Raw genomic sequence first — 9482 nt, forward strand, 5'->3', positions numbered from 1 at the left:
AAAAAAGTCTTTCATCAGAATTGAATTTAGATGAAACCAGAGTCCTTAGACTCAAGACATTTAAAGCATGCATATATAAATAAAAACACAAAATTCCTTCATATATGCCAAGTTTTCAGTCAGGAGGACATTTCTGGGTTATAAATCTTGGCATATTGGATTTTACTGCCTTTCTTTGACAAGAGAGCAATGCCTTTTAATACTCAAAACTGCATCCCAAGAAACCTTCCTTCCAAATGCCACACCGAGTTCTTTGTTATTAATTAAATACATACTCTAAACAATTAAATGCATACTTTTAGGCTCGGTGGACTAAGAATGAACAATTCGTGGCAGGTGAGATGCCCACGGGTCGTGGGGGTGATGGTCCCTGCTTGTCGAGTCTGAAGAGTTTGATCCCTACGACCTACGTGGTAGAAGGAGAAAACTGATCCACACTCTGACACACACCTTGGCACAGGCGTTTGTGCATATCCACAATAAATAACTGTAATGAAACTTTTAAAAGAATTAATGATTACAATTTTTGTTAAAATTTTATGTGCCAAGAGGGCAGACTTCATGTCTGTGGTGTTTATGGCTGTCTCCAGTATATGGCAAAATGTCTGGGGCATTATCAAAACAATAATTATACTTCCAAAATACTTCCAGCAAAGTTTATTCAATTGTTAAACTCTGTTAATTAGAAGTATGCTATTATTTCATGACTTTATTAAGTAAAGTCATTGAGTATAAAATTTCATGTTTTTTTAAATATTAAATATGAAACCAAAATCTTTATCTTTGAAAACTAAAATTAGGAAAGACAGTTCTTAATAATCATCATCACCGTGCTGTCATCTGACCAAATTGCTGTCAGGTGACAAGAAGAAAAGAGAGAGAGAAGGAGGGAAAGGACATAGTTATGACTGAGTTGTAAACAGCACCTCAGTGTAAAACTGATCAACATAAATGTGTAGGCAATCTCTGATCTCTCAACCAATAGCATTCTGATAGAATATTCATTATTTATATTAACTAAAGGAATATTTTTAAATGATGACAATGATTTAGACTTGGTAGCCCAAATTTAAGAATTAACAGAGGATAGAGAAGTGGATTAATGGGGACAGGCACTCTGTGCTGAACCTGGTATATATACATATATACATATACATGTGTGTATATATATGTATATATATATACATATATATATACACACACACATATATATATATGTGTGTGTGTTGAACTTGATTATATATGTTTGTGTGTGTGTATATATATATATATATATATATATATATATATATATATTTTGACATGCACTGTGCAAATTTGAGTGTAAGAGTCAACAGTATATGCAGGTGAGAGCATGGATAGCAATTAGAGATGGTTGGCACATATATCAGCAAGTTTTGCTCTTGGAACTATGGTAACATGAGAGTTTAACCATTTTCATTTTCCTAATTATTTTTTACTGCAAAAGTAAATGGATTTTATTATGACATTTTCAAATACACAAATAATTGTACTTTGCTCATATTAACACCCCCTCCCCCCCCCCGGTGCCATCAAGTGTCACTCCTGTACGATCTAGGAAAGTTATTTACGTAGTACACATCATAGAAAATTAGACTTGCAGGCTGGAGAAAGCCTTACTGGATAAAGGTGGCTGATGCCCTAAGTCTGAGGCCCAGAGTCAACATCATGGAAGAAGGAGAACCGACCCCTCTAGGTTGCCCTCTGAGCCGCACATGTGCATCATGGCACACATATGCCCATCTATAAATAAATATATATATATCTAGAAAAAAGAAAAGGGGGATTTGGCTTCACGTGAGATAAGTGAGTGTTTTCAAAGATTGTGGTCAATAAGAAGGTAAGACAAAGAATGAAGAAAGTGGATGGGTGTAGTCTGCTCTTTAATCCTGAGGTCAAGGGTACAAAGAAGGCTCCCTTATAGAAGCTGCTTCCAGGTAAACTTGACTTACATTTCTCTTCCATCGTTCTAGAGGCTGACACATGGGTTTTATTCTAGGGTTTCTCCAATATTTTCATTTTAAATAACATTTATGTTATTTATAATTTATAAAATGCCAATTATTATCATATGTGGTATTTTATATATTCCACCTAGCAATTAATTGTGAATTTTTTTTGAAGAAAAGTATTTTTTGATGAAAAGTATTTAATTTTATTGAGGTGCCCTAAGGAAACCCTGAGGCCTCAATTATGTTCCTTGGCACCTTTAAAAGATAATAGCTTCACAACACAGCAAAGTCCTGTCTGTTACTCTGGTAGAAACACTGAGGTAGAAGTAGACTGTTCTCAATGGACTCTTGCTTTCTTCCCAAGTGCCTATTCCTTCTCTTTATTAATACCAATGATATTTATTTATATATTAAATGTTTAGTGTATGGAAATTCACAATAAAGAAAAAATTAATCCCACAGCAAGGTAGAAATATTAATGTTAAAATGTTTTTCACTTGAGGTGTGGGGTTTTCTTTTTTATTTACCAGTATGGAAGACTGTGGGAGAAGCTTGTGATTGAGTGATTTAATTTTGTCATTTTCCTAATTTGAATAGGTTGCATATAATATTGATGCTATCAAAGAATAAGAATATGGAAACAAAAAATTGTGACCAAGGTAGAATAAATAATTATTATTATTAGTTGTGTTGTAGAGGTATCAATTTGGGCTTATGCAGTTATGAAAAGGCTAAACTATTCATCATTTAGAATTAGAACTTGGTTAGTATTTGTAATGAACCTGTATTTTACTCTTATTTACATCCACCTTGAGCTCCATTAGGGCTAACTATCTTCTCACTGCATTCTTACTTCCTGTTCCTGAGCTGGGACGCACTGAGACCTGAAAACTTTCATGAAGAATGTTACTGTCCATATGATTTGTTTTTTCCTTCTTCTCTTCCTCTTCCTCTTCCTTCTCTTCACTCTTATCTGCCTGATGGATGCCTAAGACCCGTTTTGTGAGATGTTGGTTGTCTTATGAACCACAGGGGGATAATCTTTATATTCATTGAAACTGGCAGAAATAAATCTCTACAATTGAGCTAATTGGAATCTTTTCTACAACATGGACATGCAGCAGAAGAACTCCAATTTAGCTAGCATCTCATAATCCATGTTTTGATGATAATTCCACAAGTTTCCATTCTTCCAAGTTTGTATTAGACAAAGAATTAAAATACAAAACCACCATTGGGAGCCTTTTTCTGCTTAAAAAAGCAGCAAAACTAGGGCTGCCAGGGTCAGTGCCACAAATCCCAGGTATCGTCTGACCAGAGCACCGAGTTTAGTCTTTAAAACACTTTAACAGAAGCAGATCATTCCTCACCCACTGCCCATGCTGCTGCTCAGATCTGTGTCCTGCAAGGGTGGACATTCCCAGGGTTGAGTAAGTTCGCTCAGCAACACTCTCCCACTGGAATCATCATGCAATCGCCGTTTCCTCCCAAATATTCCCAAGTTAACTCTTAGGGGGTTTGTACAGCTATTGAGTTCTGTGAAGGGTGAGGAGTTTAGTAGAACTTTATGGACTAAGAATGACCTCAAAGGCATCTTTATTTCATTTCCTCCCTTCAAGGATTTTTAAAAATTCAGTTCAGATAAGAGAAAAGTCATCCTTAAGATCTTTCCAGAAGGAATTCTACAAACTCCCATTAAAATGTTTAACAACTTTCTCTACCCTGGAAGTCTTCTTATATCCAGTGTAAACGCCTTCTGTTGTTAGGTTTAATTGTCAAACCAACCAGAACCTATGCTCTATAATTAAATACCTTCGCTCTCTTCTATGTAGTCACATTTTCCCAAGTTTTTGCAGTTTTCTTCTCACGCTAGCAAAACCATATTTTTAGATCATTTATTTCAGTGTTGTCTACACTCCACCCAACTAAGACCACCCCCATACTCTGTTCTAAGAGAAAACACACCAACGCCAGCACTGAGAGATTACTGGCATATTCATATATGTGAGGAGCATAGCAAGCTCCATGGATTTCTCAATCAGATTTTTCAGCTCTCTCATAGGCAGCTAACAAAGGGCTTCATGGATGGTTTAGGAGCGGGATGTGACATGTCAAGGGATGGTTTTACATATAAGGTGCACCTGAAAATGAATTTAAAAATAAAATGAACGCAACATAAAATGAGCCCTCAAGCTATCCTCTTTCCACGTGGGGACAGAGCCATGTCTTCTTGCAGCTGATATGTAATCTATTATTTATGAAGGGGTGAGGCATCATGGCTTGGCTCCAGTTTCAACCTAGAGCATACACAGTATGTCAGTTTCTTTGGCGTATTGTCATATATGTAGCTATTTTTCATACATTATTTCTGTATCTTTCTCAAGCGTGGTTATATCTAGTGTGCTAAACACTATTGATGTAAAGTTTTTTAAATATAAAAGAAGCTATGAAAGAAGAAATGGCAAGAGGGAACGTGAGGTGGAAAGACAGGAGTACTTTTGCCCACTAAGAAAAAAGCGGAGTCTGCAACAGAAATGGAAAAGGGGTCAAAGCAAGTGTATCCCATTCTGTCTGCGAGGAAAAGGTGAGGCTATGCAAATCGTCTCCAAGTTAGAAAGAGCTTCTTATCTTTTCCGCCAAGATTTTAAAACATTGGAAGCACCAGATTTTAGGCTTAGGCACTAGGAATGATGATGTTCACCTTGAATGGTTCTTCTTAAAGTTCAATCAAATACTGTATCATCTGGAACAGAAATCTGCCAACAGATTTGACCTTGCAAGTCAAGTCTCATTTTTAAATAAAGCTTTATTGGGACACAGCCTCGTGCGTCATTTGTGTAGCTCTGGCCGTTTTTACAGTAAAGGAGCAGAGCTCAGTGCATTGAACATTGATCACACAGCTGACATTGCTAAACCATTTATAATTTAACACCATGGGAACAATGTGTTAATCCCTATTGTAAACAATAATAATTACAACTGTGCTTTATGAATATATAGTGTTCTCAGGTTTTGAATGATTTCTCGGTTTACTTTTCTGTTTGTTATACTGAAAGTCACCTCTTTACCTTCAGTCAGGGTTTAAGGTTCTAATCATCTTTGTACAAAGAACCCAAATTTTCCGTTTTCTTGCTCTTCCGTACACCGCTAAACAGTGAGTTGGCTCATTTCACCACCAGGTGGCCTCCTATGCTCTCTTGTGCCAGGAGGCCCCAAAGAAAGTGAGCAAATGGCTCTTTCAGCGCTTTGAACTTTAGTCATTCATTGTCTCTAGTACTTCACAGACAGCCTGGCTGCTCTGTGACTCCAGCATTCCATGTTTGGCCCAAGAACATAAGTAAAATCATACCGACTGCCTTAGGAAACTAATTCTAGTTCAGAGCTGGAAATAGTTGAGACAGTAATTAATAAAAAGAAAAAAGATTGGAGTGTGTGTGTGTGTGTGTGTGTGAGAGAGAGAGAGAGAGACAGAGAGAGAGAGAGACAGAGGGAGAGACAGAGAGAGAGCGAGCGAGCGAAAGAGACAGAGAGAGAGAGAGAGAGACAAGAGAGAGAGAGAGAGAGAGAGAGAGCTGCCCCCACAGTGGAGTTCTAATGCAGACAACCTGTTTTGTTTATTTATTTATTCATTTTTTAAATCACCTTACCATGCCTCAACCCCACTCATATTGTATACAGGAGTAGCTCATATTCTCCTCAAGAGAAGACAAGGCTCACTGAGACTCAGATCTCCACGTGTAACTCTCTTTTGAAGAGAATCTATATGCCTCATCTTCAGGCTCTAGTTTAGTTTTTAATCTTATAGAGACAGACTCTTGTGAGTCTTTGGTAAGCATCAGTAACGAACGACACTGTAAAGAAATCACATGATCAAGTCCTGAAGAAGTAAGCCAGAGACTGTTATGCACTGACCTATTTTTATTATTGTTATTTCACTTGTTTGTGTGTGTGTGTTGTGTGTATGTATGTATGTATGTAAGTGTGTGTGTTTGTATATGTGTATGTAGGTATGTATGTATGTATGTAAGTATGTGTGTTTGTATATGTGTATGTAGGTATTTATGTGTGTAAGTGTGTGTGTTTGTATATGTGTATGTATGTATGTATGTATTTGTGTGTGTGTGTGTGTGTGTGTAGGCACATGTATGCATGCAGCTCATGTGCAGCTCAGAGGCCAGCGTGTATGACAGGTCATCAGGATCAGCCATGGTGTTTCCTCTCCTGGCTCACTAGGCTCAGGTCTCATTTTCCTCATTGTGAAACAAGGAGGGCGTGGACTGAGCAGCTCTGATGTGGGTTCCAGCTTTGCCATTCTCTCTGGGGTAGAACTACAGATGAGTGTTTCAACACTTGCCTTTGGTCAGCTCTGTGACATCTTACTTTCCACCTTAAGCATCTTACTTTTTCTCTTAAGGAATGGCTACTAACTGTTCCTCTGTGTTTCACAGCATCTAAAAATATAGTCGTTACACCTTTGAAAAATGTCCTATCATTTGAACAACTTGCTTTCCCTTCTGTGTGCATTGTATTATTGGTTTATACCTGAATTATTACATTGGCTCTCAGAGCAGGACAGCTAAATGCACTTAGCTGTCTATGAGTGTCCAAGTTTGCTTTCTGTTGCTGTAACAAAAACCATGACCAAAAGCAACCTGGGGAGGAAAGCCTCAATTCTGGCTTACAGGTTGGCGAGTCACGGAAGGAAGTTAAGGCAGGAACTAGAACCAGAAGCCATAGATGAACTCAGCTTACTGGCTCCTGGAGTGGACTTTCTTTCACAGGCCAGGCCCACCTGCCTAGGGAAGGCACCACTCGTAGTGGGCCGGGTGAATCTACATTCATAGCATTGAAGAAAATGCCCTACAAACATGCTCAGAGGCCTGTCTGATGGAGGCAATTCCTTAATAAGTGTTCCCTTTTCCCAGGTGAGTTTAACTGACAACCAAAATTAGCCATCACTTTGAGGGAGGGACCAACAGGGCCCTAAGGACATTGGGTAAAGATCTAGCTCAGATGTGGGATCAAAAATGTTGATTTCACTCAACCGTGACTTGTTGAGGTTAAGTTAGCTAAAGGGAGAGAGAGTAATGGGGTATTATGGGGAAAGGTGTAGAGCCGCACTCAGGCAGAAGGAATACTTTTTAAATGTTCAGAATACGCTAATGTGTAAAGACAGACGTAGATAAGGCCCAGGGAGAGAACTGGGGTGGGACTGCTAGTTGTTACAGTGAGTTCTGCATTTATATAGTGAGGCTTGCACAACTCCATGTACGAAATGAAAACTGCCATGATGTGCACCTTTAGTGTTAAATTTTATTAGATATTAATTGTATCTCAATAAAGCTGAATAAAAACAGGTTATAACTGAATCAAAGCACTTCAGATGACCTAGTGACAGGCAATCATTCTACCCCTAGATTCCCAACTGGAGTATCTTCTCTGGAGGCCTGTGTGGCTGAAGGCCAAAGGACTGGGCTTAGTGGCTCCATGCACATGCTTGTTTGCTTGAGGAGGGGCTGATCACAAGTTTGTTTTTTTTTAGGCTGATCACAAGTTTTTTTTTTTAAATTTGCAAATTGCTTTAATTAATATCAAACCTGGTTAATAATTTAGGAATTTTCCATCACTTCCTATTTGCCAAAATACAAAGATACATCTTACCTTAGTTCATACTTTTTAATCATAAGTTTTGAAAGTTGTGTTAGGTCCTAATACAAATATTAAGAATTAACTGGAAGTAGGAAGCTGGCTCAGTCAGGGTCTGAGTTGGAGTATCCTGAACCAATGGGAAATAAACTCAGCCTGAATCTGTAATCCCAGCACTCCTAGAGGCAGCTAGGATCTGGAAAGAAGATAGTCCTTGAAGCTGGGGACTGGCATATTCAGTGACAAATAACAAAAGACTTTGCCTCAAAAAAGATGGAAAAGACCAATACTTTAGGTTGTCCTTGGATGTCCATTACATACACTATGGCATACACCCGCATTCACATATATAAGCATGGACACACACACACACACACACACACACACGCACACACATGCCTGCACATAAGCACACCATATATACATGGTACACACAGATAAAATAAAAAGAATCTAAAGCATACTATGTATTATGATATGCCATAGACGACCGAATACTTTTAAAGGCTATCCTGAGCTAGGGAGTAGGCGAAGGCACTTGCCACCAAGCCTGGGACCTAAACGATGGAAGGAGAGAAATGACTCCTGCAAGTTGTCCTCTGACTTCCAAACGCAAGCCTTGGTGCACATGCGCTCACAAGTAAGTAAATGCAATTTTTAAAAATGCAAAGGCCATCCTTTCCTTTAAGTAATTTATAGTCTACTTTCTTGAGAAAAGTAAAAGCAAACAGCAGGCCAAACCAGCAGACAGCAAACCCGTGTGCATTCAGAACGCACATTAGCCTTCTCATAGTCTATGTGAGAAATAGTAGTTGAACCGGTGTTTGCTGGGGAGAAAAATGAAATAAGGGAACAGATGTAGATCCTCTGAGAAAAACAACAGTAACAAACCCTTAGCTCTGAACACTCTCTTGACATACTTCTAGAACTTCACCCACACCAGGAAATCACCCTAGAGAGGAGCAGAGAGGCCGTCACAACTCACAGGAGGTTTACCCAGTGTGTTCAGTGGACGTTATTAACAGGCAATGTCTTTTGCCTTTCTACTGATAATGCCGTGTTCTATTTTTGGAAGAGAAGTCTTGTATACAAATATAGAAACCGTTGCTAGGAACATGTAAATAGGTGAGAATGGCCGTGCACGAGGTTCTGCCATGTTGACATGCGACATTTGGATCAAGTTTACACAAACACTTGGAGAGTGCTTATTACATAGCAGGCCTTATATCTTACATGTTAGTTCATCCAACGTCATAGCAACTTTATGGCGTGTTAACATTATTCTCGGGCAGAGAATGAAGACCCAAGGAAGTGCTAAACTGACTATTTTGTTTTTTAGGGTTTGTAAAGTTCCTAGCACTGGCTAATATCAACAGGTTCCCCTCTTCCCTTCCTAAGAGGAGAGAAAAATACTTATACCATACCTTGTATATTCTGCAAGAAAGAAATTGAATGTGTATGCAATACTTACTTTTTCAATGATTTTTATTTTTTAAGCCTACAGTACCCAGTATTCCCAGGTGGTCTCCCATCCAAGTACTAACCGGGACCGACCCTGCTTAGCATCCAAGATCAGACGGGATCAGGTGCATTCAGGGTGGTATGGCTGTAGACTCAATGATTCTTCTTTGATGTGTCTTATTTTATTGTCTAATGAGGCCAGAGAAGAATTATATTATTTCTCAGATAGAAAGGGGGAGAGGAATTTGCAGTCTTGCATGTGAATATATAACAGACCAAGACCAAAAAAAAAAAAAAAAAAAAAAAAAAAAAAAAAAAACCTTCATCTTTGCCTGCTTGTTCAGAGAAGCAGTTCAAAATGTGATTGAATGATGCAGAGTTTATACAGATTGTGGAATTCTT

The 9482-nt window shown here is 38.5% G+C and overlaps 1 protein-coding gene and 1 non-coding gene across 6 annotated transcripts in view; one reads left to right on the forward strand and one right to left on the reverse strand.

The window, feature by feature from the left end:
- Akap6 (A-kinase anchoring protein 6) overlaps positions 1–9482 on the forward strand; it is a 432548-nt gene that overhangs the window by 324395 nt on the left and 98671 nt on the right. The window lies entirely within an intron of this gene.
- Positions 9115–9233, reverse strand: LOC115064420. Its single transcript, XR_003844271.1, has one exon. It is a non-coding gene; the product is annotated as a 5S ribosomal RNA (ribosomal RNA).

The sequence above is a fragment of the Mus pahari genome, chromosome 7, assembly GCF_900095145.1.
Source record: "Mus pahari chromosome 7, PAHARI_EIJ_v1.1, whole genome shotgun sequence".
In the NCBI taxonomy this organism is placed as follows: domain Eukaryota; kingdom Metazoa; phylum Chordata; class Mammalia; order Rodentia; family Muridae; genus Mus; species Mus pahari.